The sequence below is a fragment of the Pararge aegeria genome, chromosome 14 (assembly GCF_905163445.1).
Source record: "Pararge aegeria chromosome 14, ilParAegt1.1, whole genome shotgun sequence".
Classification (NCBI taxonomy): Eukaryota; Metazoa; Arthropoda; class Insecta; order Lepidoptera; family Nymphalidae; genus Pararge; species Pararge aegeria.
Genome location: NC_053193.1, coordinates 10,323,913 through 10,350,809, shown reverse-complemented (window position 1 = coordinate 10,350,809; position 26,897 = coordinate 10,323,913). Strand labels below are relative to the sequence as shown.

At 34.2% G+C, this 26,897-nt stretch overlaps 1 protein-coding gene across 1 annotated transcript in view; it reads right to left on the bottom strand.

Moving 5' to 3' along the window:
* Positions 1 to 26,660, bottom strand: part of LOC120629605 — a 58,923-nt gene extending 32,263 nt beyond the window's left edge. The window contains exon 1 of the mRNA XM_039898582.1: positions 26,395 to 26,660. The gene's annotated coding sequence lies outside the window, so the exon portion shown is untranslated. The remainder of the gene's footprint in view (positions 1 to 26,394) is intronic.
* Between the last annotated feature and the right edge of the window lie 237 nt (positions 26,661 to 26,897).

Genomic DNA, 26,897 nt, shown 5'->3' with positions numbered 1-26,897 from the left:
GGAGTAAAATTGCGTCAATCAAATTGTTTTAATGTCTTTAAATAGCTCATTGATGTTATGTACTGTGATGACAAGAGACATAATCACACTTTAAGTCAATGTTTGACAGCTGGTTGGCGCAGTGGGCAGCGACCCTGCTTTCTGAGTCAAAACTGGAAAATGTTTGTGTGATGAACATGGATGTTTCTCAGTGTCTGGGTGTTTATCTGTATATTATTAGTATTTATGTGTATTATATTCATAAAAACATTCATCAGTTACCCATAAAACAAGCTTTTTTGGGGTTGGATGGCGACGTGTGTATTGTCGTAGTAGGTATATTTATTTTGTTATTTATTATAACTTTTATAATAAAACCATACATCCGAACACGCAAATAAAAAAAAACATAAGAGGTTTTGTTGATTCGTCCATTATTTATAAAAGATCTTTTGCATTTATAACATTAATCTAGCGTGGAGAGCAACGACAAAGAAATATAAGACTAAATTTTTTGAAGAAATAAGTTTTTTTAAAATATTTATATACCCGTGAATGTAAACACGGAGAGCGCCGAGTGCAGAAGACTTACTACCGTAGCTTTAAGCAATATTATTTTATAATCCTTATTTTAGGGAAGTCAAGGTATGATAAACTTAGCTCACGAAAAAGTAGTTTTACGAATTTAGAAGTAAGTATTTAAGTATTAAATAATAATTGTTCTATTAAGTTCTATTAAGTTGCGACGCTTTAAATCCCTTGCGATTTTTAAAAGTCATGTAAGGAGGCACTATATATAATATGTATCTAAATATTTATATATATTATTACATTTATTATTTTATTTAATTATTTATGTATATATTTTTTATAGAATTGCGATTTCCCGTATCTCATTGCCTTATTCCATTAGTTAAGGTAGCCTGGAAGAGATCACATTTAGTGTTCACCTTTTGCATGTAATTTACGTTAATGTAAGTGTTCCTGTGTGTGTTTCCTTTATTATTCAATAAAGTTGTTTAAATAAATAAATAAGTATTGTACGAATTTTTTAGAGCTTGAGATCTTTTGATTATGTAGAGCTTTTTCGTGAAGACTGCCGCCATGCTTATTACTGCTGCAAATTAGAATGGCTGTCGCCAAGCAGCAGTGCTGTGTTCCGGTCTGAAGGGTTGCCGGTGTAATTACAGGCACATGAGGCTTAGCACCTACGAATCAGATTCATGGACACAGGGTGGCACTTTGAAGGACGTATCCCTCGCATACCAAGTGTTGCTTTGTTTTTTTTTTTTTTTAATATTTATAGCGGCCAAACGAGCAAGTGGGTCACCTGATGATGATCACCGCCGTCCATAAACATCTGCAGCACCAGAGGAGCCACCGATGCGTTGCCGGCTTTTAAGGAATTTGTTCACCCGCCCCTTGAATAACCCTAGATTGTATTTATAAGGAAACACTTGGTTATAGGCAACTGGTTTCCACTTACCATAAGATGGGCCATCTGCTTGATCCGTCAATTATTAATATAAAAAGGTCTGTAAGCGGATGAGTGTAGATGATGTTTTGATAGGAATCCAAACTGTAGGTATCCAAATACCTCTTAACCGCAAATCAAAAAGGGTGGAAAAACTCATTTTGGCAGATGTTGTGGTAAGTGTGACCCTTATCACAAATATAATATGATCCCAATTGCCTCGGCCACGTGCCGGGGCCGGGGCAATTGGGACTCGGTAATTGGTATCCACTTCATACTCATTGACTTTGAAATTTTGCTTTGAGGTTTCTCTCTTCGCATGTATATACTTACCTACTTCTTTATTCTATTAATTATTTTATTTGGTAACTAGATGTGGCCTTCGGCTTTGCCCGTGTAAATTACAATAAATTACCTAGCGTACTGCTAAATAATCTTCATCTATCTCAATAATACAGATACAAACATAGATACAAGCGAAAGTTTTTTCAAACGTAGTGGTAGTGCCCAATAAACAAACCTATGATAATAAGTAAAAACAGTATTTCAATATATTTCAGCAAACGACTGAGGTGGGGGCGAATAATATATAGTTAATAAACTTCTTTCTGGACTTTTTTGTTCTTTAATCATGTAGTACATAGTTTTTTTCTATCACCAACAGTTTTCTCATAATGTTTCGTTAATTCTTAAGTATGGGAATCGCTGCTGTCTACTGAAGAAATAATACCTTTACCAATTTTAATATTGACTAGATCTTCACGAAATTAGGGCCAAATTAAACCAATAATACAGCCTTTCCGGTAAAAGAAGAATAGTGAAAAACGGTTAAGATATAAAATCTACAATAACTTTCATCGCATATCCTGAACGAACCCTATTGTTTTTCGAGATGCAAAGTATTTTTAATTTGAATCCTATCAGCTATAAATGTACCAAATTGCATTAAAATCCGCTCAGTAGTTTTTGCGTGATGCACACACTAACCAACAGACATACAGACAATGAGAAGAAAATTTCCAAAATTGCTTCTTCCCAGATATCTATTTGCAAAAATCTTTAATGTACAGACACGGCTTGTGTACGTATTTATTATATATATGGATAACCATTCGAACTTATCATAACGATAGGTACCTATTCATTTCGATATCAAAAACAAACTCTTCAGTTTTATTTATTTCAGTGTACAGATTATTATATTACTTTAAATCCTTATTTATATAATCTTGTATGCGAGGTTGGTAATCAATAAGGCGAGGTTAAGATGGTGCGACGTCGCGTGTGACACAATTAATTACGCGTCGACGCGCGTGTATACTACCTACGCTACGAGAAAAAGTATTTCATGCTACACGTCTTACGCTGTTTATAATTTTTAATGCTCTTATACAACTTGTATTGCGCGCTTTTGCAATTTTATCGTTATCGTTGTATAACGGATAGTATAACTAGAAATTTCATACCAATTTTGATTCCCTATTTTAGTAGTTTAGGGGTAGTGTTTTTTTTAAAAACTGTGTCAAACCTATTTCTTATTTATTACCAAAAGTCAACATTTCATGGATATAAAAAATACACTTTCATATAAACTTTCCTCCGCTATCTGGGGGTAGAATTGAAAACTCCTTGTACACCTCGGCACGGCTAGTATGGACAGGAGACAATTATATCCCCGGGGAAAGGATATAAATTTATCTTCTCCCGCAGCTAGATCTCTAGATTATCAACTCTCAGAGCACTGGCGCACAAGTGGAAATAATATCCATATGTATTTATAAACGGGGGTAAACTTCTCCTATTCAGTGTTTCAGTGATAAAGGGGATATAATCGGGGATATAATTTCTATCTCCCTCCCGTGCTGGCCCTGCTGGAGTGCTCAAAATTTCAAATTTCTAATTTAAACCGTTTGGATTGTTTGTCGGATAGTAATGACGAAGCTTTGTATAGAGAACTATGAAACTGATGTCAAGTTTTAGTGAATCAGATGCATTCTCTTTTACATGATATATTGCGAGTATATATATAATTCAATCATTCAGACACACGTAACAGTCAAATGTAGAGCTACCAAACATTAATACACTAATGCATTTTGGTTGGGGCGCATCGTAATCCTGGTTGACTAAGCCACAAGTTCTTATATAACACTACACATATATACGTACTACGAGTACATACCGAACATCTAACCAATCACTTACTGTATACCACAGCAACCACAGGCATTGACTACACTGAACTCTGTTACATTACTGAGCCCTCATTCTGTGCGACACTGAAATCCTCAAAACGGTTCTTGACGTCAAATCTTTATATGAATCTGAGTTAGATTTATATACCATTCAATTATTTTTTTATGAGCTTTGTAACTTCATTTGCGTTTACTCGTTTTTTTTATTTCTGCAGGTTTTCGGAAGAAAAGTATCCAATGTCGGTCTTCAGGATGCTAGGCTATCTATATCCAAATTTTTTTTTATATTGGCTTAGCTTTTAAGCCGTACGTATTTAACTTTTCTGGAGTTATCCAACTAAGTTTGGGTAGGGTAATAAATTGAGCTTGAGTAGGTAACAAATAAACAAACAAAAAAATTAAACAAACAGACACTTTCGCAAGTATGGTATTAGTATATTTCCAAGTTACAATACCTATAAATATGTAGGGTTGAAACTTGGAAAGCGTTATTGGAGTTGATGAAAGTTTATTTATTATATATTCACAAGTTTTTTCATTAGGTATGTTATTTTCGTTTCACAGTGGTATAATTTTCGGTAAACTAAGTCTTACTTTGTGAAAAGACCCGTATTCTTTCTCGTACCTTCCGTTGATTAAAAGCCTTTCCTATTTCATTATGGATCCGTATCTCACAAAGAGCTGAGTGTCATCAGTAAATTGAATCCAGTTGAAAGGGGTTTACGTTGCAGTTCCCGAAGATTTCTTAACAATAGTAAGTAAGTAATGCTTTTAGGTAAACTTATTAAACTTATACTACATTTCATCTAACCTCACTGATAATCATACTCCACATTATTATTACTATCATTTTTTATTTTTCTTTTTTTTTTTTTAATTATTAACAATGCTTAAAAAACACTATTAAAAATTTATAAAAAAAAAACTTACACCCTCCGCTTGCGGGGCTAATGAATGCCCAAGCAACCGCAAGCATCAGGGCTCCAGAGTGAGGAACCTCCTCACAATACGCGCCGTTTCAAGGACTACTGCCTTCTGTATCCGACTCTTGATCCAACAACCAAGCGAAAGCTTCTTGAGATGTTGGACGAAGCTTTTCGCGAGAAGACCATTGACTGAAACGACGATCGGAACAACAACGGTCGACTCAACATTCCACATGGCGGTAATCTCGTGAGCAAGGTCGAATTATTTAGATACTTTGTCCTTTTCAGCTTTTACCAGATTATCGTCATGTGGAATAGTTATGTCAACAATTATTGCACGGCGCACTGATCGATCGACTAGCACTATATCAGGTCTATTAGCTGTAATATACCTGTCAGTGATAATCGTTCGATCCCAGTAAAGCAATGCACTGCTATTTTCAAGAACTGACGCCGGGTCGTACCTATAGTAAGGCATCTCAAAATCGATAAGGCCAAACCGAAGAGCAAGTTGTTGATGAACTATCCTGGCTACTTGATTATGTCTGTGCAAGTATTCGCCGTTAGCAAGATGAGAACACCCGGAAACTATATGCCTGAGGGACTCCCCAGGACGATGACACGCTCGACATATGTCTAGAGTGCCATCTTTCATAATGTCTAGAGTGCCATCTTTCATAATTTCTCCACATTATTATTATAAATGCGAATGTGTGTTTGTTTTTTTCTTTTAAGCTGCAATAGAGCAACGGATTGACGTGATTAGTGAAATAGTAATAGTTACTTAGTTTTCTTTTTTGTTATTTTGAAAAACTAACACGTGATCTACCTTCAATAGCTGAAAAGATTTAAAAAAACATTTGGTTTCATCTCAGTTCTTTCCGTAATACCAATAAAAATATATATTGGTATTACAGAAAGAACCTACCTGGTCAGATAAAAAGTATATCGCGTGTTTTTCCAAAACATTTTTCTAATTCAACTTCATGTTAGTTATTGCAATCTGACCCGTCGGTAAGTTATGATGCAGTCTAAAACGGTAGCAAGCAATCCTGTCAAAGGTATGGTATAATCAGAAATTGTTCGTGGTCAAAATTCGCGGATAACCACAAGGTATTTATAAATTATTTTGCTGGCTTCAATCATTGCTATACGCTGCTATACGATAGGCATCAAAGCGTAATTTATAATGTTCATATTGAATAAATTTGCGCTACATTAAAACCTTCAATTTATAACCTGACCTAATTTTGTTTAACGAAATATGGAATTATTTTAATGTTGCAGATGTTGCTTGAACACAAGAACATTTTATCAAGACATTATATTCTTCAAACCAACTAGGTTTTTATGGGTTTTATTTAAAAATATTTATTAACCTCAATATCTTTATAGGTTGGTACTTGTCTGTATGATACTCGGGATTCTCTAGCCCTCTTGATGTGACCGATCGCGACCCGCACCCGGTCATTTGTATATCGATGTTCTATAGGTTATCAAGTAGTCTTAGAATCTATTACTAGCGCATAATTTATTGAAACTATCATCAAGAAGGTACTTTATACAAGGCTATCTGGATAGGTGGTGCTAGGACACCACCTCTATCTTTATAAGGCTTAAAATTTTATTATATCTCCTAAGACTGTGTATTTCAACTTTAATCACTATAAGGTAGGTACGAGTACCTACTCAATTAAGAGAAATGATTATATTCTCAAATATTTAAGATATATTTCTGTTTAATACTACTATAAAAGAAACTAAAAAACCGAAGTATTGGAATTACTTGAAATCCTATTTACGCGTTTATGTCTGTGCGTATGAATGTGTGTTAATTATTCATTACTAGCCGACTACTAACTTCTAAGCGATAGGTTCAATTTGAATAATTTAAAAATGAATTTGCAGGTATATAATCAAACTTAATATTTATATTATTTTATTTCTTTCGCTTTTATAATATTAGTGTTTAGTAGGATGGTACACATGCATTCGTTGTCCCGTATGCCTTGCGACTTGCTGTTATCAGTGAAGAGTTATGTCCTTTATCTCCGACAATATTTATCAGATCTCCATTAAAATTACATACAAGACAATACATGCTTGATAGTATACAGTTTCAAATAAAAAAGAATTATTAAAATCTGTTCAAATATAACGGAGCTATGAAGTAAAATTGATAAAAATTTTCATCCCTTTTCCCGGAGGAAACTTATAGTTTATCGGGATAAAAAGTATCCTATATGTTGACCCGGAATACCAGCTACCACTATGCCAAATTTTATTTAAATCCGTTCAGTAGTTTTCACTTGATGCCCGGACAGACAGACAGACAGACAGACAGACAGACAGACCGACAGACACAGACAGGCAGACAGACAGACAAAAATTCAAGAAAAATCTGTTTTGGACTCAGTATCGATTATAAAGCATCCCCCATTTAAAATTTTCAAAATATATTAAATGTACAGAAATCTTCCAGTTACAGTTTTATTATAAGTATAGATTATAGCCAAAATAAAACCCAATCGGCTTAACTAGACTGAGAACGAAAATATTTTGTTTTATAAATTATGCAGCAATGTATTTTCCAGCTTGTTCGTCAACCATCAGAAACCGGAAACCAAGTTGGCATGAAAAAATAAATATGAAATATGCACCTTTCAACACTATTTCATAATTCCGTTACACGTTGTAATATTCATGTAAATTGGACTTGTTAAGAGTAAATGGTATGAGGATGGGAGTTAAAACGGTAACAAAACCACCCCACTACTCTTTATAATATATCTAAGATTAATTTTCGGATTATTTGATAGATCTCTGGTTGGCGAGAGCGACGTTTTACACCGGAAGCCACATTAATATTTTGTATTTGGTGTGGCCAGAAACATATTACCACCAACCCAACCTGTGGTTTTGGTTGTGTTTTTTGGTAAGACAACGCTTCGTCTGCGGTAGAGAATATTTTTAAATAAATAAATAAATATACTACGACAATACACACATCGTCATATAACCCCAAAGTAAGCGTAGCTTGTGTTATGGGTACTTAGCTTATTGATGAATAATTTTAAGAATAATAAACATAAATACTTATAAAATACAGATAAACATCCAGACACTGAAAAACATTCATATTCATCACAGAAACATTTTCCAGTAGTGAGAATCGAACCCACGATCTTGGACTCAGAAAGCAGGGTCGCTGTCCACTTCGCCAATCGGCCGTCAAATGAGAATGAATATTAGGCTTAAGTCAGCATTGCTTTGCTAGAAAAGGATGTAAAATGTAAGCAGATGCAAAAAAAACTACGACATTATGACGAATGGGCGAGGGTGGGTGTACAACAATAGACGTCACGCGTTCGCTACCTCATAACCATTGACTTCTATTTTATAGGCGACATTTTCTCACTCCCGGGGGCTAAGTAAACTATACTTAGCGTGGGTATAGTTTCATACTCAAGAGTACTATGGTAATAATTCTTTCAAAAGTATTTATTTTATTAGACAGTTGTGCACTCTACAGTTTATGACATTACTTCATAACATTCTCAAAAAGTTTATAAGTGATATGCTGAATTGGTATAGGGTAGATCAGGAAGGAACAGATCACTTTTTTTTAAATGCAAGTACTTTAAAGGTACTTATTTTGTCGGCGAATTTTTATAGATCCTTAAACCTTTGTCATTTTATTGTCAAGCTAAATACTAATTTTCATCTGTATACCTTGAATTTTTTTAACTTTAAGCTAAAGTATCTATGGCAGACTTTTTTTATTAAAACTTCAGGGTGGAATTTGTTTTTATTCCTCTACGTAAAGTTAGCCCTTGACTGCAATCTCACCTGGTGGTAAATGATGATGCAGTCTAAGATGGTAGCGGGCCTGTTAGGGAGTATGGTAGTCATACCCCTAATCGGTTTCTCCGCGACATTGCACCGGAACACTAAATCGCTTAGCGGCACGTCTTTGTCGGTAGGGTGGTAACTAGCCACTTCCAAAGCCTCCCACCAGACCAGACCAGAGAAAATTCTGAAATAATAAATTCCCAAATATCCCCTGCCGGGAATCAAACTCGGGACCTCCTACTTAAATTCACAGTGCTCACCGTTGCGCCAAGGAGATCGTCAAAATTTACTTAGAATTATTACTTTCTCGGTGCAGGCTGTGGAAATTTTAAAAGGGAACCTACTGTAAAAATCTAACTCCAGAAACTTTGGCTATGCGTTGATGTATCTATCAGTCAGACTTTGAATTTTTTATATGTATATTTTTTTTCTAAACCCTAAAAGCCAATGGTTAACACATAGCTTCAATGTACTGTCGCGATGACGTCTAAGCGTGGTAAATACCTAATTTTCCACTAATCAAAGGAATTGAATTACTAAATCATTTTCAAATACTAATACATTTTCAATTACTAAAATATTTTTAATGAGGTACAAACTAAGCACGCGTGTCTAATATCTTGGATTATGAGCCTTATATCGATGGTATAAGGTCCACGTTACGAGCAAGTGTGATGAAATATGTAAATATGAATACGGTTATACAAAAAAGTAACTGAAAAAAAATATCTCTCGGTATTGATCTTATGTGAACATATATACATATTTATGAAATATTTTCCCAGCACCTAAGTTGTTCTTGTTTGTTAATATGTCATATCCATAAACTTAAAAGAAGAAAATAAACTTCTTACTTGGAACGCCGAAAATATGTGATAATAAAATTATTTTAAGTTTATTTCTCAACAATTTTGACTAAAAACTTCATAAGTGTCGATAATATAAAAAAGTTGTTTATTTGGTCAAGTGAAGAAAGATAAAATTTTATATTTATTGTGGACTGAATATTGTACGCTTTCCTGCCACAATAATTGTACTTCTCTCAATTTCCTTTCATTAGGATTTCACAAGAACAATTTGCTCGCTGCCACTTGGGACTCAGTTTATTGTACGTACTTTAGGTATATGATATGCTTGCTTGACATGGTTGCTTGTTTTAAAACTGTATTGATATTTTCATGTACCTAAGGGTAACGCCACAAATTATTTATTATATTAATAAATAATTAGTACTTTTTACTTTTTTGAACCAGGAGTTTATCTCTCAAATTAAAAAAAAAATCTAAATTCATTTATCTATAAGCACCTTTAAAATTAAAAGTCTGTCTGTGACTCTACCATCGGTTCGGCAGGCAAATTGATATTATATCAAGTAAATTGCCATTTAAAGTTAAAAGTATATGCGAGAAATATTTTTAATTTTCTGTCTACATAGGTGCTCATACGTTGGCATCTGCGAGCAGTGAGATGTTACTGCGAGTAATAAATAAAGAGAAAATGTTTCACGAGGACTTTTGAGAAATACTTGCGTAGCATACAGATGTAGGAGTTTGCAAAGTCTCTCGAGCATACTAGTGAACTCAATGTACGTACATGATGAATAAAACCGTGGAACTACTTAAGCCGGTCCGCTCCAGCCTGGGCTTATTATTATGTCGGGACTCGTGACCCATTGTCTGGTACTTTTTGTCAACAATACGCCTTCTTGCAACACAATCGACAAAACAAATGCAACTTTACACAACATTTTACTATTTAATTTTACCTTTTTTGCTATTCAGGCCCATTTAAATGAGCTCAGTGATACAGTAATGCAGTGAGCATAAAGTTTGCATTTATTAAACGGAGCAGGAATAAATACGCTACTTAGCAGTAATTTAAGTAATAATGCTTTATTTAAAACATATTATGGTGATACGTATAGGGTATTTTTTAAAAGTAAACTTCGTTGGGTAACAAAGTTGCAGCTGCGTTTTCCCACGCGTTTGTATTTTTTGTCTTTGGTATATTTCGTTTTATGTGCGACTTAAATTAACGCTTATGCGCATATGTAACTATCGTATGACCTAAACTCATAAGTGCTGGCATGAAGGTGTATTTTGGTATAGTTTATTAGAGTTTTGTTATAGTTATTTAAGTATAAAGGACCGGAAAATATCATTATCATCAGCTCTTTAAACGATTGACGTGCTTGCTGGACAAAGGTCTTTCATAGAGAGTTCCAAAATCCATGGATTTGGGCTGCTTGTTTCCAGCGGCTCCCAGTGACTTGCTTAATGTCGTCTGCCCACCCTTTTGGGGGTCAACCAATACTGTGGTTACTGGGTGCTGGTCCGCCATTCGAGCAACTTATTAACATAACGTCCATCGGTTCTCTGAGCTGCGAGCCCGCACATAGCGACCCCATATATCGGTAACTCTAGTTCTTTTACGGATTTTCTCATTATTACCAGAAAATATTATATAATAAAAATAAAATCTATGAATATAAGTTTTTCTCTCAAAAGTGAAATAATAGCGAAAGTATCCACTTTTCAATTAAATTAGATTGGAAGGTAGTAGAAAGTTACAATACCAGTGGGATCGCCGCTTTGAGCAGGTTGTTATCCTGCTACCTTGCACATAATTTTTATTCTCTTATTATTTTTTTTTCTTTATATTATTTTGATCACCTACATTAGAAACTAGGTTTAACTTCGATATAAACCGCATGGTTTGGCATGTTTCTTTGTAAACACAACACCTCAACCTCCAAAATACTGCTCTTGCGCTATTTGATTAAATATATGTCTTTTCAAGACTATCGCAGTGCGTATGAAACTGTGTGAAACAGTGCTAAAATCAGCCATGTTCCTAACGGTCCAATAACTTTTAACGTGTACTACCACTCACCACGAATAACGTGACAAGGCAAACAAAAACGATCCTTCGAGTGCACTTGTCTTAAGAGTAGTAGTATGTAAAGCTTTGAGATTGCTCATATATTCTTTCTTTGGACTTGCTTATTTTTTCACTCTGCCCTTCCAAGTTGTACACATAGACTTTACCAGGCAACACACACGAAGGAACTAACGATTTTGTATTTTATAATCGCCTAAATTAATGATAAGAAGTAATAAAAACGATCTACTCGAACCATTCAAGTGACGGAGAGTATACTGAATTATAGAGCTATGCTGATAAGCCTTAACTTGTTGCTTTGGCAATAAGTAGTTTCCTAATCTAACATCATGCTTAAATTCGGTAGATTCTTTCTAACCCTACAGAAAAATGTGTAAACCAACTCTGTAGGAGCCTTCGGCAAAAATCATGTTTTATTAAACCATAAGGTACTGCTTTTTTTAGCTTCATTAACAACAGTTACTGGTTTACAAAGTTTTTATATCTCAACAGGTGTTTAAGAGGCTTTTCCCTAATGTATAGACATTTTATTTCTATAGATTTGATTAATTTCTATTTATATTCCTTATTGACACAACATAAAGAAAAGAACAAACTCTTCAAGAATGTAGCAGGATACAAAAGGGGGCCTTTTCGCTAAGTAGCGATCTCTGCCAGGCAACCTTTCCTTAGGAAAACTAAAAAGAAAAACAAAAAGGTGGGTACACTGTTTAAAACAAACATACGAATAACTACATACTAAAACATAAACCAGACTATACAAATACAACAATACTATTGATAAATATAAATATACTAATATATACATTAACAAACCAACCCCACCATTACTTAAATATGAGTTAGAGTAAATAAATAATAATAGAAAAATAGTCGTCTATATTGAGCAAGATAATGAGCCAGCATTTTTAAATATGCCCAGTGACTTCGACTGTCTTATGTTCAATGGGAGTGCATTCCACAATTTAGTAGCTTTGACATTCTACGTCAATAAGGCCTTTATTAGCTTTTATTTTCTGCTGGTTTTGTTTACAGATAATGGAGCCCATCCTACGGCTGAAAGCCACAAGTGAACACATTCTGCTCAGCTTAAGATTTATACAAAAACCGCGTGATTTATGGAAAAACCACAACGTCTTGCGTCCTTGGTTTACATACAATGGGAGTTCCTAAGGTAATTTGGACCAACTAGTGCTTAAGTTTAAACAATATTTTAAAACGCAATTTACAATTGTTGCTTATAATGGATGCACTTTTTCATTAAGACAAGGTAGCTTGGAAAAAAGCCGCTCCACTTTTATCTTTTAAAAGATAGAATTGTAAAATATCGATATTGGAAAATAGAAAACGCTGATTTCTTGCAGACTTCTTCTCGGTAGACAAACATATGACTTGTCGTGCTTATATTTTGCCTACTTGTAAGGTATTATGCCTACTTGAAATTTTAATGAAAAACAAAAATCATAAGTGCAACGACTTACATACTCATAATCATCATCATATCAATTCATACCGGGCCACAACATGGCACGGGTCTACTCCCACAATGATACAAGGTTTAGGCCGGAGTCCACCACGCTGGCCTAATGCGACTCGGTGGTCCCCACACGCCTTCGAGAACATTATGGAGAACTCCCAGGCATGCAGGTTTCTTAAAGATGTTTTCCTTCACCGTTAAAGCTAGTGATATTTTCAATTGCTTGATACGCACATAACTTAGAAAGAGGTGCATGTTGGGATTCGAACTCAGCCCCCCGAAACAGAAGCCGAAGTCCCACTTTTACAAGGCTATCAATGCTTTTTACCGCTTACCTATAGTTACAAGTAATTCCGCGTTCGGTAATTATAACGCAACTATAACGGTCGTTCCCCTGTATAACTTCTCCAGGTCCAGTAGTGAGGACTCGTTTATATTAATTTTCCACGACAAAAGTTACTAATTATTCAGGTTTTAGTGGCAATATATTCTCTCCTAAATTGAATGACACGAGTTCTGGAAATGGCAATTTGTGGTTAATCTGCATGTGTATGTACTTATAACACTTAGATATGTATCTATCAGTATATGTTTGTGTGTTTGTGCGTATGTCTGGATTTTCTTGTTTCTATGTTGGCTTTTCCATCATTTGTTCCAAGTTTATCTCCCCTTAAAAAATTAACTAATAACTAATCTGACTACTACAAAAATGTATGTTCTTGAATTATTTAAGCTACATAAGACAACTTCAGGCCAAATAAAAAAATATATGTTTTCTCTTTTGTAAAGTTGGGCCCTTGTGAGAGATGATGAGAAAGCGATCACACATCATTGTAACTATTCATGCAATTAAAAAAAAGCATGCTTACTTATAACGGTTGGTAAGGAAAATAATACTTATACTAATCGATACGTACACATATTTTTTTTTGTTATTGACGTACTGATGGTAAGTGGACATCCGTTGGGATGGAAAGCAGTATTAAACTGATTAAAACTTCGCAGGTCGCTAAGCCTCTTGTCCCTTTAATTACATCGGCAACCACGCACAAATACTGGAACACAGAGATGCTGGTTGGCGACAGCTGTACTGCTTTGGGGCAGAAATATGCATGGCGGTAGTAGGTTCTTCCCCGGACGAGCTTTGTCACCAAATGCTCTACTACTACTACTACGTCATTCGCCTTTCATATCTTATCTTATATCTTTAAACGAGCAATCTAAATATATATAAATCTCCTGTCACGATGTTTGTCCGCGATGGACTCCTAAACAACTTAACCGATTTAAAATTAAATTGACACACCGTGAGCAGTCTGGTCCAACTTAAGAGATAGGATAGCTTAGATCTTTAATTATAGTCGCAATTTTATTTTATTGCAAATTATTTGTCTATAATTAATTGACAGTCACATGTTATATATATGCTACTATACTCATTTGAGGCTTAGCGATACTGAATACTTTAAAAACAATATCAAACGCAGACGAAGTCGCGGGCAACAGCTAGTATATATATATATATATAAATGGAATCTCGGAATCGGCTCCAACGATTTTCATGAAATTTAGTATACACTTATGGGGGTTTTCGGGGGCGATAAATCGATCTAGCTAGGATTCATCTTTAGAAAATGTCATTTTATTTGTGTTTTCCGGTAATCGGTTATTGGTGCAACGAAGTTGCACGGGTCAGCTAGTAGTATATTATTTTGCGTGTTTCACTGCTCTTCAAAATCTTATACCATGTGCCCTGAAGGGGTGGTAACAAGCCGCGGTCGAAATTATCATACGAAAATAAATTACGATTTAATTTAACGCATTTAAATTTATACAAAAAGGAAAAAGGTAATTATCATAACATCATTGTGGAAACATGGACGCACTGCCTGGAGCTTCAGCGCTATCTACGTAATTTATGATTTACTGTAGGTACTTTATACTTAGTAGTAGTTTATGAAAATGCTGCAAAATGAAAGTTATTAAAACACATCAATTCTTAAACCGTATTTAAATTATTTCATGATTGTAAACTAAATTGTTATTGGTACTAAACTCTCTGGTAACTCTCTCATATATAGCTTGTCTGAAAAGTATGCTATTTCTTTCATAATGCTTCATTAGAAAAGTATAACACTATTTGTAGACTTGTCATTTTAGTTTAGTTTAGTTGCCAACAGTATCGGCACTATTAACGTTCTTAGTTATGTTTTTGTACTGTTGTCTAAGCCCATGGAATAGGAAGACCATGCCTAGATGTATGATTATATTATACTTACTTTTAAAAGAGTTTTTTATTGAGTGCCTTTTTTTTTTTTTTTTTTTATACAGAGAAAATGCCTGACGCATACCACTCCGTTGGGGAAACGGAGTAGTTATGTGGGACTTGCACCCACTAAAAACTCTGTGTGTCCCTCGATAGCCCTATAAGTGAGAGCACAGGATTATGGGTGCTTTTATTGACCGATCTTATTTTCATTATAAATAAATAAATAAAATAAATAAATATATTACGACTATACACACATCGTCATCTAGCCCCAAAGTAAGCGTAGCTTGTGTTATGGGTACTAAGATGACTTATAAATATTATATAAATAATTATAATATACATATAAACACCCAGACACTGATAAACATTCATGTTCATCACACTATCATTTTCCAGTTGCGGGAATCATACCCACCGCCTTGGACTCAGAAAGCAGGATCGCTGCCCACTGCGCCAATCGACCGACAGACCGTCATTAAATATTATTTATTTGTTATTTAATCAGGGTGTAATACTTTCTATAGGTAAGTACTATTATTTAATTGTAAAATGCGTTATTGTGGTTTAGTTTACTTTTGTATGTCTACTTTTAGAAGAGATAGATAAATGGTTTAGCGGTTTTCTTTTTAAATCTACTACTAAACACGATTTATGTAGAACATAGCATTTCTGTATCACCGACCATTTAGACAGCGTACATGGATAAAACAGATCGTGAACGCATTTTCTTCTGGCTGTATTAACAAATACCGTAATTTCAGGCTAAAATCATATTATTATTAAAATGAAATATATTTTATGTTACTACTAGATAACACAGATTTGTATTGGTGAACGAATTAATAAATCAGTTTAGTATTTGTTAAATTTATCGAGTAGAAATCAAATAACCAACAATCAAACAAATATATCCTCTTTATACAATTAGCATATATAGGCATATAGGATTATATTATTCAACACATATAAATAGATAAAATTAAATTTAAACGCTTTGTGCTTGCCTGTACTGTGCTTTGCCCTAAGGAAAAGTAATATAGTATAATACAGGTAGTATTAAAAAAAATATCTGATAGATAAAATGTTGATATTGAATCCGGTTAAGGTATATAACTTACGGATTCAATATCAACATTTTATCTATCAGATATTTTTGATATGGTAAGTGACCAAGATATCGAGGTGGTAGGTGACCAAGACGTGACGCGAGCACACATTCTTAATCGATTTTCTACGTGGCAGTGCCTGCGCTATATTATCTGTGTGTAACCAAAATATAATGTGATGCCATGTGGTATGTGGTATGTGGAATGCTATATGTAATATACAAGCTGTTGCCCGCAACTTAGTCCGCATTTGTTTTTGTTTATAAAGCATATTTTTAAAATGTGTAGTTTTTAAAAACGAACTTCTTTAATTAAGTTTTGTTTAGGTACTTAAATTTTATAAAGCTCTTACATTAAATGTCCGGTTTGAATAAATTAAAAAGTATTTTACTGCTATGTAAAGACCCTAGATGACTTAAATACGAATAGAAATTAATACTGCGATACTAATGTAACACACTTTTAATTCTACCGGCGATATCATAAAATTTAAAACATAAAAGCTGCTATTGCGATTTCAGGTACAAAAGATCCTGAAGCGTCGAATTGCATCCGCCGAAGATCATCAAGATAGATAGATAACTATGATAGTTAGATATATTCTCACCCGGCTTGTTTATAGGTAATAATAACAAGTACCTGCTTTTATTATGTAGTACACACTATTTATCATTAATAGTTTTGTCAGCCCACGCCAAATAATAAATTTCATAGAAAAAATTGCTGCTACTTTCAGTTACATTCTTGCAAATTTCTTAAGGATCTTCAATTGTTGTTTAAATAAATTATAGCCTGTTACTACGTGACTGTTTAGCTTTCCTTAGGCGAAGAAATGGTTAAAATGGGTCCAGAACTTTCACAGCCCATTGCCATTGGGTACAAACAAACCTCTAAATAACATTAGGTACCCGTAGTATAGATTACTACTACTCGTTAGTATATTAAAAAATATATTTTTAGCTGTAGGCACAGCTAAAAATATATTTTACTGATTTATTTGTTTGATTGAGTATTCATGACAGCAATTTCAAGTAAACACGTTCGTCAAATATTTATTTCCTATTCAGATTTCCACCGGTTCACCTTTGAATAGATGAATTTCAAATAATATATTTATAGTCAGCGCCTACGTCCGTGCCATAGTGGAAATACGTTATACCGCGTTCAAAGGTTTCAGAAGGGCTTTAACAAATTTGGCTGTCGAAACAAAACGAACTCAGAATACAGTGTTATTTTAACTAACTAGGGGGCCGTGGCTAGCCTATGTTAAATATTTTTAAGTTCTATATTTATTTGTGAGTCTTATTTAATTTAGATCACGTATTTTTTCCGTTGCAAACTGTACTGTTTTAAGAGTTTACACACTCCGTTTACACGTCAGCTTATTCCGTTTTTCTCTATAAGTCATTTGATTTTGACTACTTCTCGGTTGGTACTTCATCGGTTTGTGGAGACTTCAATAAAAAATCTTAATCGGTGTAATCTAATCTCTGTAACTAATTTAAATTTTCATTACTTTCTAAACATTTTAAATCATTAGTAATTAAGTAGTATTATTTAACAATTAATTTATATATTTAAACAAGGACCTCCAAGGTTTACCTTACCTGCTGGCAAAGGCAAACTGAGTGCAAATCGCTGAGAGTTGTGACCCTTATTTAAGTAACTGCGTCATTTGTTTCTAACCTGTCTTATAATGTAAACATTCTTCTTATTACTCTGTTTAGTAAAAACTAAGTTTTTAAAAATATTAAAAAAAAATGTGTTAAAATGTATACAAAAATAAAAAAAGATTTTCTTGATATAGATAAATGTATGTACATATTTTTATTTTTAGGACATCTCGTACCTACGCAGTCCCGTTGTGACCACGATCCAAGCAACTGGGTCGAAATACCGACAAATCCAAAATATTATCATGGTATGTACGTTGAACTATATTTAAGAAATGTTGATTAACCACGAAAATCTTAGTTTAAAATCTTTAATGTATTTTTATTTTTTTTTTACATTGTATACTAAAATGTTACGAAAATATTTTTAACAGTATATAAAAGGCACTGATGTAATAAGAAATAAAAGGTTGAAAAAAAGATGATTTAAACTATCAATGCGTATATTTTGAATTGGATTAAGAAAAATAAGATTCTAGTGTTGAATGTATTTATTTTTTATGTTCGGCCGAGGATTATTTCGAATGAATTCAAATATAGATGATTGAGGTAAGTTACATTTTTTTTTTAATAAGCATAGCTTTATTTCTTTAGGAATTAAGTAAGTGTGTAAAGCGAACGGAATATAAACTAGTATAGTACGTAAACTTGATTTATACTAAAGTACCTACATAAGTAGTCATATAAGACTTTTACGACTGCAGGCATTTCGCACTCAGACCGCGATTTCCTACGAGACAGTACAATATATTGAAGTAGCCAGCGTTTTTAATTTCAATGTATTTTGAGTTTCTGTGATTGTCAGATTTAAGTCGAGCCGAATTAAAAAAAAAAATTTGGCGTTTGAAAGTCAGCTTTTCGAGGAAAGTTTATAATTTAGTTTTTTTTAATTGTACGCGAGTGACATCGCACTAAAAGAATGTCACGACGTAAACCCTGCTTAAGTAATTAAATCAGTCAAACAGCTGTTGTAATTATCGATATAAATAAATCATTCCAATTTTACCTACAAATACACTACTAATATACAGTAGGTATGGCAGATTCATCAATGCCTGTCAGACATTCAGACTGTGACTAGCAAAAGCATTGCCGTTGCACCAGCACTGTCTATGAAATAAATTGTAGGTCAATTTGCGACAGCGCAACGCAGAACTGACACCGATTATTTTTTATGGACTCGCTGGAAATCTAAGTCTTCATAAGTCTTCTTCAGAATCTTCATAAGAGAGTGTGACTGTTAAGAACGTTAATTGTTTTTATGCTAAGTTAAGCGTTACGGACCTCGTTTCTTTATTTTTATAGACGAGCGCTTGACTACAATCACACCTGATGGTATGTGATGATGGAGGCTTAGTTGGAGCGCGCTTGCCTAGCAAGCTACAATATAACATATAAGTTTCCTATTCACTCGATTTAAAGGTACTCATATTGCAGGTACTAAAGAAAATGGAAGCTGGAAAGGCATTAAAGATCCTCGTGGTGCGAATAAGAAACGAAGATGTATAATAACGCTTCGTACGCGGTCGCGGTATATCAACCACGAATGCAGACCTTTACAGGTGCCTCGCGGTTCGATGGTAAAAAGGTGAGGGGGGAACTAAATCAAATAGTTCTTGAGCACACTCTCCGAAATATATCTTATAGAATAACGAAAGGCAGGCAACCTTGCGCCGATACTCCCAACTCTGAAGTTTTCGTTGGTCTTGTGGTTACCATATTCATCAAAAATGTGTATGCATCGGTATTTTCCTGAAAAAAAACCCAGTGCCAGCCCGGAGTTAGATAATTAAGTGTTATTTATTTAGCACCAAAAGTTGAAGAAAACACTTATCTCTATAAGAGATCTCTACCAGTGAATTGATTAGGAACATTTATTATAGTCATCCCTGATGAAAGTCTTAACGTAAATACCAAAGTATTTAATAGTAGATTCTAGTCTCTTTGGAAAAAATACTTTTTCGTATGGTGTTGCAAAATAATTGACGGCCGTCTGGACCAGTGGGCAGCGACCCTGCTTTCTGAGTCCAAGCCCGTGGGTTCGATTCTCACAACTGGAAAATGTTTGTATGATGAACATCAATGTTTTTCAGTGTCTGGGTATTTATCAGTAGGTATATTATAAGTATTTATGTATATTATTCATAAATATATTAAACTGTCATCTTAGCACCCACACAAGCTACGCTTAATTTGTGGCTAGATGGCGATGTGTCGTAGTATATTTATTAATTTGTAAAAATAATTGTGACTAATATTTTCATCATACAGTCACCATGTCCAGCGGTACATTCACAGCCAGACTTTGAGACTCAAAATGTGTAAACATCGATAGTCCGACTCTGTATTACATCTGATGTAAAGTTTGAAGTCGAGTGGCCATACCCAACGGTCCTTCCGCTGAATGTATTGACACCATTAGGGCACATTTTGGTTGGTTGATACCTCATTTGATACGCAACATGCGGGGACTTTCCATAGGCGAGCAAACGACTAGTTAAATTAGCCGGTCGATATACAGCATGCGTAGTAACCACCAATGATGATCACTATCGTCGATATTTCATATTAGCATATGTACGTATAAGTTATGAATGAATGTATGAATGATGAATACACTTTTATTATACACCACATAAACATAAAAAAAAAATATTATATTGTAATTTATATATATATGTAAAATTGTTTTTGTAATTGTAATTTCTAAATATGTAAAATTTAACGAAAGTATACAATTTGGCGGCCTTATCGCTACTCTTTCAGGCAAACAATGGCGTAAAACACAGCAAAGCAAGTTATCTACCTTATCCCAAAATATTTTATTCATCGTTGATAAAGCAGCAGCTTTTAATTTCACAGCGAACCATAAAAATCTAAATTTCATTCAACTCAAAGCACGATTTAGTCAAATAAGACAATTACAACTTCACATATTTCGCACACTGGCCGCAATAGCCGTGGTGCTGTTTGTAATCCTTTCGGTTCAGCAAGCTTTAATTTGAATTCAAAAATATGGAGAGTATTGAAAGTTATTTTTCAACATTGGATAAAAGCGGGCGTAATCATGCACGGTTTACCACACATGAAAAGTGTTTGTCTGTAGTCCACCGCACTGGACAAGTGAGGATTGGTGGTATCGTATAGTATTTATTGTTTAATCAAAAAAGAATCAATCATAAATCATATTTTGTATAAATACAGAAAAAATAACAAAAGTAATTCGGTTCGGTTGTCGCGCATGATAAAAAATTAAGCTTATTTTTAAACTACAATTCAATCCTCAAAAATATCAATAAATCTTTTGAATTGATAGATAAGTAGATATCATAATAAATAAGATGCAATATCCTAAACTGCCTTGGAAACTTAATAAACATGTTGCAACTTTTAACTATGACAGCGTATATCTCAATATTTTTTATTGTTTGTTTTATAGATTTATGGTTATTGACTGCTGACACAAAATTGCATAAAATTTAAAAAGGACGCTTTCCCATTTATCTATACCAGGCTTCATACAAAATTGAGCCGGCGCTTTTGTAAGCTACACCAAATATGTAATTTTATGGAGTATAGTTTTTACGACATGGTTCTGTGGTGCTATTTTTAATTAACTTTATAACTCATCTTCTTCATTGTACGTAATTCAATTAATAATGTTTGTTTGTTATTTCGAAATAACTGCGTCTTTTAAGCTCTCATTACGATTATATCAAGAAAAGTCACAATGTGTAATTTTAAGAGGGAATCTAGAAGCCCCTCCTTTTTTCTATTAAAATCCATATTGATTTTAATTTTCCCTCATAATTTGAAGCCTATTCTGTAATTAGAAATATTTGAACGTATACTTTTGTTGAACTTTATTAGAGGTTGAGGATTAAACACAGCGGATTAAAATTTATTCCGCAGATAAAGTGCTCTATTCGACGCGTTTGCCAAAACTGTATCCGAACAAATGCTACATGATGTTTTACATCGTTATGGGAATTTTCCGGACACAAATGTTTTGGTCATGTATGGTGCAGCGATGGGCAGATAGCCAATGATAGAAATGTTATTTTAAGTCAAATATATTGTATTCCGAAGCAATTTATTTCATAAGGCTCTTCAGAAAGCTTTTAAGATTGAGTTCAAAAGCTAAAATCCAACTTCCTGCTATTATAATAACGTCACCAAAGAAGGACGGTTGTGTTTCTTCGATGAAAATTTATAATTTTAGTACTCTACGCCGCTGCGTAGTGTTAAAATTTAAAATTTTCAGAATAGTCAAATTCAGTACTTAATGTTAAGAAGGTAGAACAAGAACGAGAAGAAGTATTTTTGGAACATACAAACAGAAAGCCAGGTTAACAAAATAAACGATAATACAAAACATATGCACAAAGGCGGCTTTATCGCTTGAAGCGATCTCCTCCAGACAACCTTTGGTTTAAAAAATATATTACACAAAACGTACTATACTACGAGTAAAAAAATTAAGGCATTCGTCTATTTTATTTTTTGCGCTATAGCGTAACATTTTACACATACATACACACAGACTGTCACATATCAAATAGCAGTGATTTAGTATAGTCGAATAAATGAGATGCTAATAATATACAGCTGAACTGCATTGATATAAAACATGTACTTTAATTCTATTATTTCTATTCTGTATATTTTATTATATTCTATTCTGTTATGTTTATCAGCTTTCCCAGAAAGAGTTAGATAAAAAGGTCCCTTCATTGAATCACTGATTTAGATATGTTAAACTGCACTATTACTAGTTTACGTTATCCGATAAACTATGTTATAGAGAACATCCGAAATTGAAATATAGTATGAATATGAAATATTGGATTTTATTTCAAGAGAATCTAAAGTGCTTGGACTGGGTTTCATATCAATAATGAATTTATTTTAACTTCCAGCATTGAGTTTGATTTCCGGTTTTTTTTTTATATTTTAGGAATTTCGATTTAGGTCAGATATCGTTTTTATAGCACTTAGATTTAGGCCGCAGCTTTGAATACGGAGTATTTATCGTTTAAACAAACAAATCAAATAACAATTATATGTGCAAGTAGTTCTGCTCTTAGTAGTAAGAGACATCACTCCGTTAAAAAAATTGCTATCAATTGTTTGATACTTTCAAAGTTTTCGATTGAGTCTAAATTGTATACATATGTGTGGTTTTTGTGCTTTATATGATTACAACGAACTCAGAACTGCTGAGTTTGTTTTATAATGGTAATATCGTTAAGTATTGAGAATAGAATGGATATACGAGTCGGACAGTTATTCCAATGGAATATTAGATATCCACAGAAACTATTGAACTGAGCAGTGGTCAGCATATAATGAGCACACAGTAATGTAACACAAAACTATTTAAAATTCACTATCTAAATTAGAAACAAGAACATTTTAAGTAAACCGTTCAGTATGTAATACGTGCATAGTTAAGTATAAATAGCCAGCTATACCAAGATATTCTATTCTAGTCAATCAGAGCTTAACATGCCGTCTGCAATGGCGGAGAAGTTTAACAATATTTACCAGCTTGTATATAAAATCAATTTAGTGTTTGTAATTAAACATGAATATTTAATATGCCGTAACATTTGTGTTTAATTCGCGTGCCTTGAATATTGATAGTAGGTATTATTTTAACATCAAACCGCTGTAATTAATATATCTCGTGGGAGAGAGAGTAACAAATAAAAACGAAACGGTAAATCGTATTGTGTGCAAACTGCGATCATGACAAAATAACCTCACATATGTATCTTTCTTCTCACTTTTGAATCCTTTAAAGACAATAACAATCTTATTTGTAATCCAATGTAATGTGTATGTAGCACATTTCATTTTTAACACTTTGTCCGGGTTCTACTATCTACCCGCCCATCTATCCTACTCTTTACCTTCTAAATACACACAAGTACATACACACACACACACACACACACACACACACACACACACACACACACACACACACAGTAGGTACACAATAATTCCAAATAACATATATATATAAATGCGGTGATAGCCTAGTGGTTAGGACTTCGGCTGCACTTTCGGGGGGGCCGAGTTCGAATCCCAGCACGGTACTCTAACATTTCTCGTTTTAAGCAATTAATATAACACTTGCTTTAATAGTAAAGGAAAACCGAAAAATCCGCATTGGGCTAGTGTGGTGGACTACGGCCTAAATCCATCTCATTGTGGAAGGAGACGAGTGCCCTGTAAACGGTAATGGGTTGATCTGATGATGATGATGATGATATAAATGTCTGCCGCGAAGTCGAATAAAGAAAGGGCTCTGATAGATGGTACAGATGGGCATAAGGTAAGAAGGAAAGAAGTTGTTTCGCTTAGCTATCTAACATTTTTAGGTAGTAACAAGCATTTAACATGAGGTCTGATTTTGAGGGGCACTGTTTAATCTTTTAAGCAATTGTTTTCTCAAAGTTGGAAAGAATTTTTAACTACACTTTTAACTTTGTATAGATACCTATTGAACAGGCGCGAGTGAAAATTGTTTTATTCATTAAACCTGAATAACATCTTCTCGCCAAAACTACGAAATGGGCTCAACCACCTCCCTGAAGCTATTTCATATTTTAATAATACTGAAATGGTAAAAAGCGGCGAAATTCAAAATTATATGCGAAAACGAGCACAACGCTCATTTTTCTGGAACGTAGATGACGATGCGTCACTTAACGAGGCCGCACAATTTAATAGATGAAAAATGAAAAAATGTGGGGGAGAAGTTGTTTGAATATTTATTCCTATATAAATGAGTCTACATCTGGAATATTAATAGCGTTAATTCATTTGGCGCGCTGGCTAATGATGCCGGGGAATAAGATGAAATGGAAACATTGTTCAGCTATATTTTGTGCTACGTCATTATTTTAATGCCGGCGACGTCTTATGAGAGTTTCAACATCCTTTTTCATCAAAGTCAAAGTCAAATATTTATTACTTCGTGCATTCGGTACGAAAATGTGTACATGGTGATGTGTACATTTACAAAATATAATTATGCCTACCGACTAAAATTACTAATTCTATATAATTTTTTTCTATGGTTGAAACCTCATGGATACCTCTAGCCACGAGGATGCGGGTAGTTTCTGGCAGACATCTAAAACTAACACCTAAAACCTTACGTTGTACCAAATTATCGCTTGGTGGTTGGGTTATGGGAACGCAACCCAACCGCAAATCTACTTTACCATACCATTTTTGGATTTAGGAAAGACAGTATTATATGCAGCGCTTTACACCTATGTGAAAGAGAACGTATATTTCGTATAATATTAAAGTATGGAAATCCGGTTATTTTAGATACCATTGGTGTTATGAAAAATTATGAATTTATTTTCATTAAATACTTTATATGAATGAGTGGATCTTTTAAGAATGTGGTACAGAGAATGAAGACTGAGAATGACTTGTAATAAAGACTGAATCTATAGTTCTTTTGAGTGGTGTTTTTGACTTTTGGCGTACCTACCTATCTAAGTTCTTCAGTTTAGTTCTGTAAGTCATCACATCGTATATATACGAAAATCTATTTTTTTACTCCGTCCGTATGGTAATACTTTTTTTTGTATGAATATCATACAAAATTAGTCGTAGATATTTTTATTATTGTTATAAATAGCACTGGAAATTAAAAACTCATCACCTCGTGCGTAGGTATCTTATGAAATATGAACATAACCTCTTTAGGAATTCTGCTTATCTCAACAGGAATTCAGCGGAGTAAACACTTTAGTCGTGTAGTGTAGAGGGGATTAACCCCGGAAAAGCATCTTAAAAGTTGAAGAGACCTTACTTTACTTTCTTATTTTACGCGTTTTCGCACTTACTTCCATAAAATAATCTACAATAACAGTCAATTATTTACGACGGCATTAGGTAACAATTTAAACTATATTTTGGACCTGTACCAGTCCTTAATAATAATCTATCTCTCCAATTGGTGGTGTCCTTTTTAACGGCATTGTCGTTCAGTGTTAAAATATCTCCTTTTAACCAAAAGTTGTTGCTAAAAAATTAAATAAAAAAGTTTACAAATTTAACACAAAGGAGGTCAGGATTATACTGGCTAGGAAAGTATTTTAAATTTGCTATTGCATTCAGTTTTGAAATTGTGAAGTAATTCCTACTAGTAATATTACCTAAAATAGACCTAGCAGATTTATGGCTCTTTATTTCTATTTGCTCAGTAATTGTAATCTTCCGATACAACCCCGAAGCTGTCTTAATGTGTAATTGTGGGCTTAAGTAATCATTCCAGTAAATATTTCATCAAATAAACTAGGGTTTTCAGGAATTCTTGAAATAATTATCAAAACATTAATTAAATGTAATATTTATTAAAGAAAAACAGGAAATACTTTTAATCCCATAAACGCATGCTTCATATTTTGAGATGGTACTAAGCTGAGCTAAGCTAAGCTCTTAATTGCTTCTTTGTGACTGATTATGTGGTACTTAATAAACAATAATAACAAATAACATCACTTACGGTATTGTAATAGAAATTATGTGTTCAAATCCTCTAAACGCACGGTACCATTTTTAGAAACCCGCTTAGCACTCATTAAACTCTTAATTTGAAGATCTTGATAGAACAAACAAATGGAACACTGCACAATAATTTCCAAACAAGAGGCAACATTAAAGTTTCATAGTCGGGTGTATGAGTTGGACTGGGCCGGAGCGAGCTGAGCGCGCAGGCGACGGGCGTCGCCACCTGTCGCGTTCGTTGCGACGTGGCAGCGGGAGGCCGACAGCGGCGGTTCGGCTTCTCGCGAGCGACTGAGCCTGAGCGCCTGCCGCCCGGGCGGGCACGTGGGCCGCCGGGCGCCGGGCCCCGGCCGCCGCCCAGGTGCACCTGCACCCGCGCGCCCCGCTTCCTCTGCGCCACCGCCTTCTGCCTCCGCTGCCACGCGACCAAACTCTAACTTATGCAAGTTCTACTATTCAATGTGTTTCATATTTAATGCAATGTGCAGAATTTATTTTCAA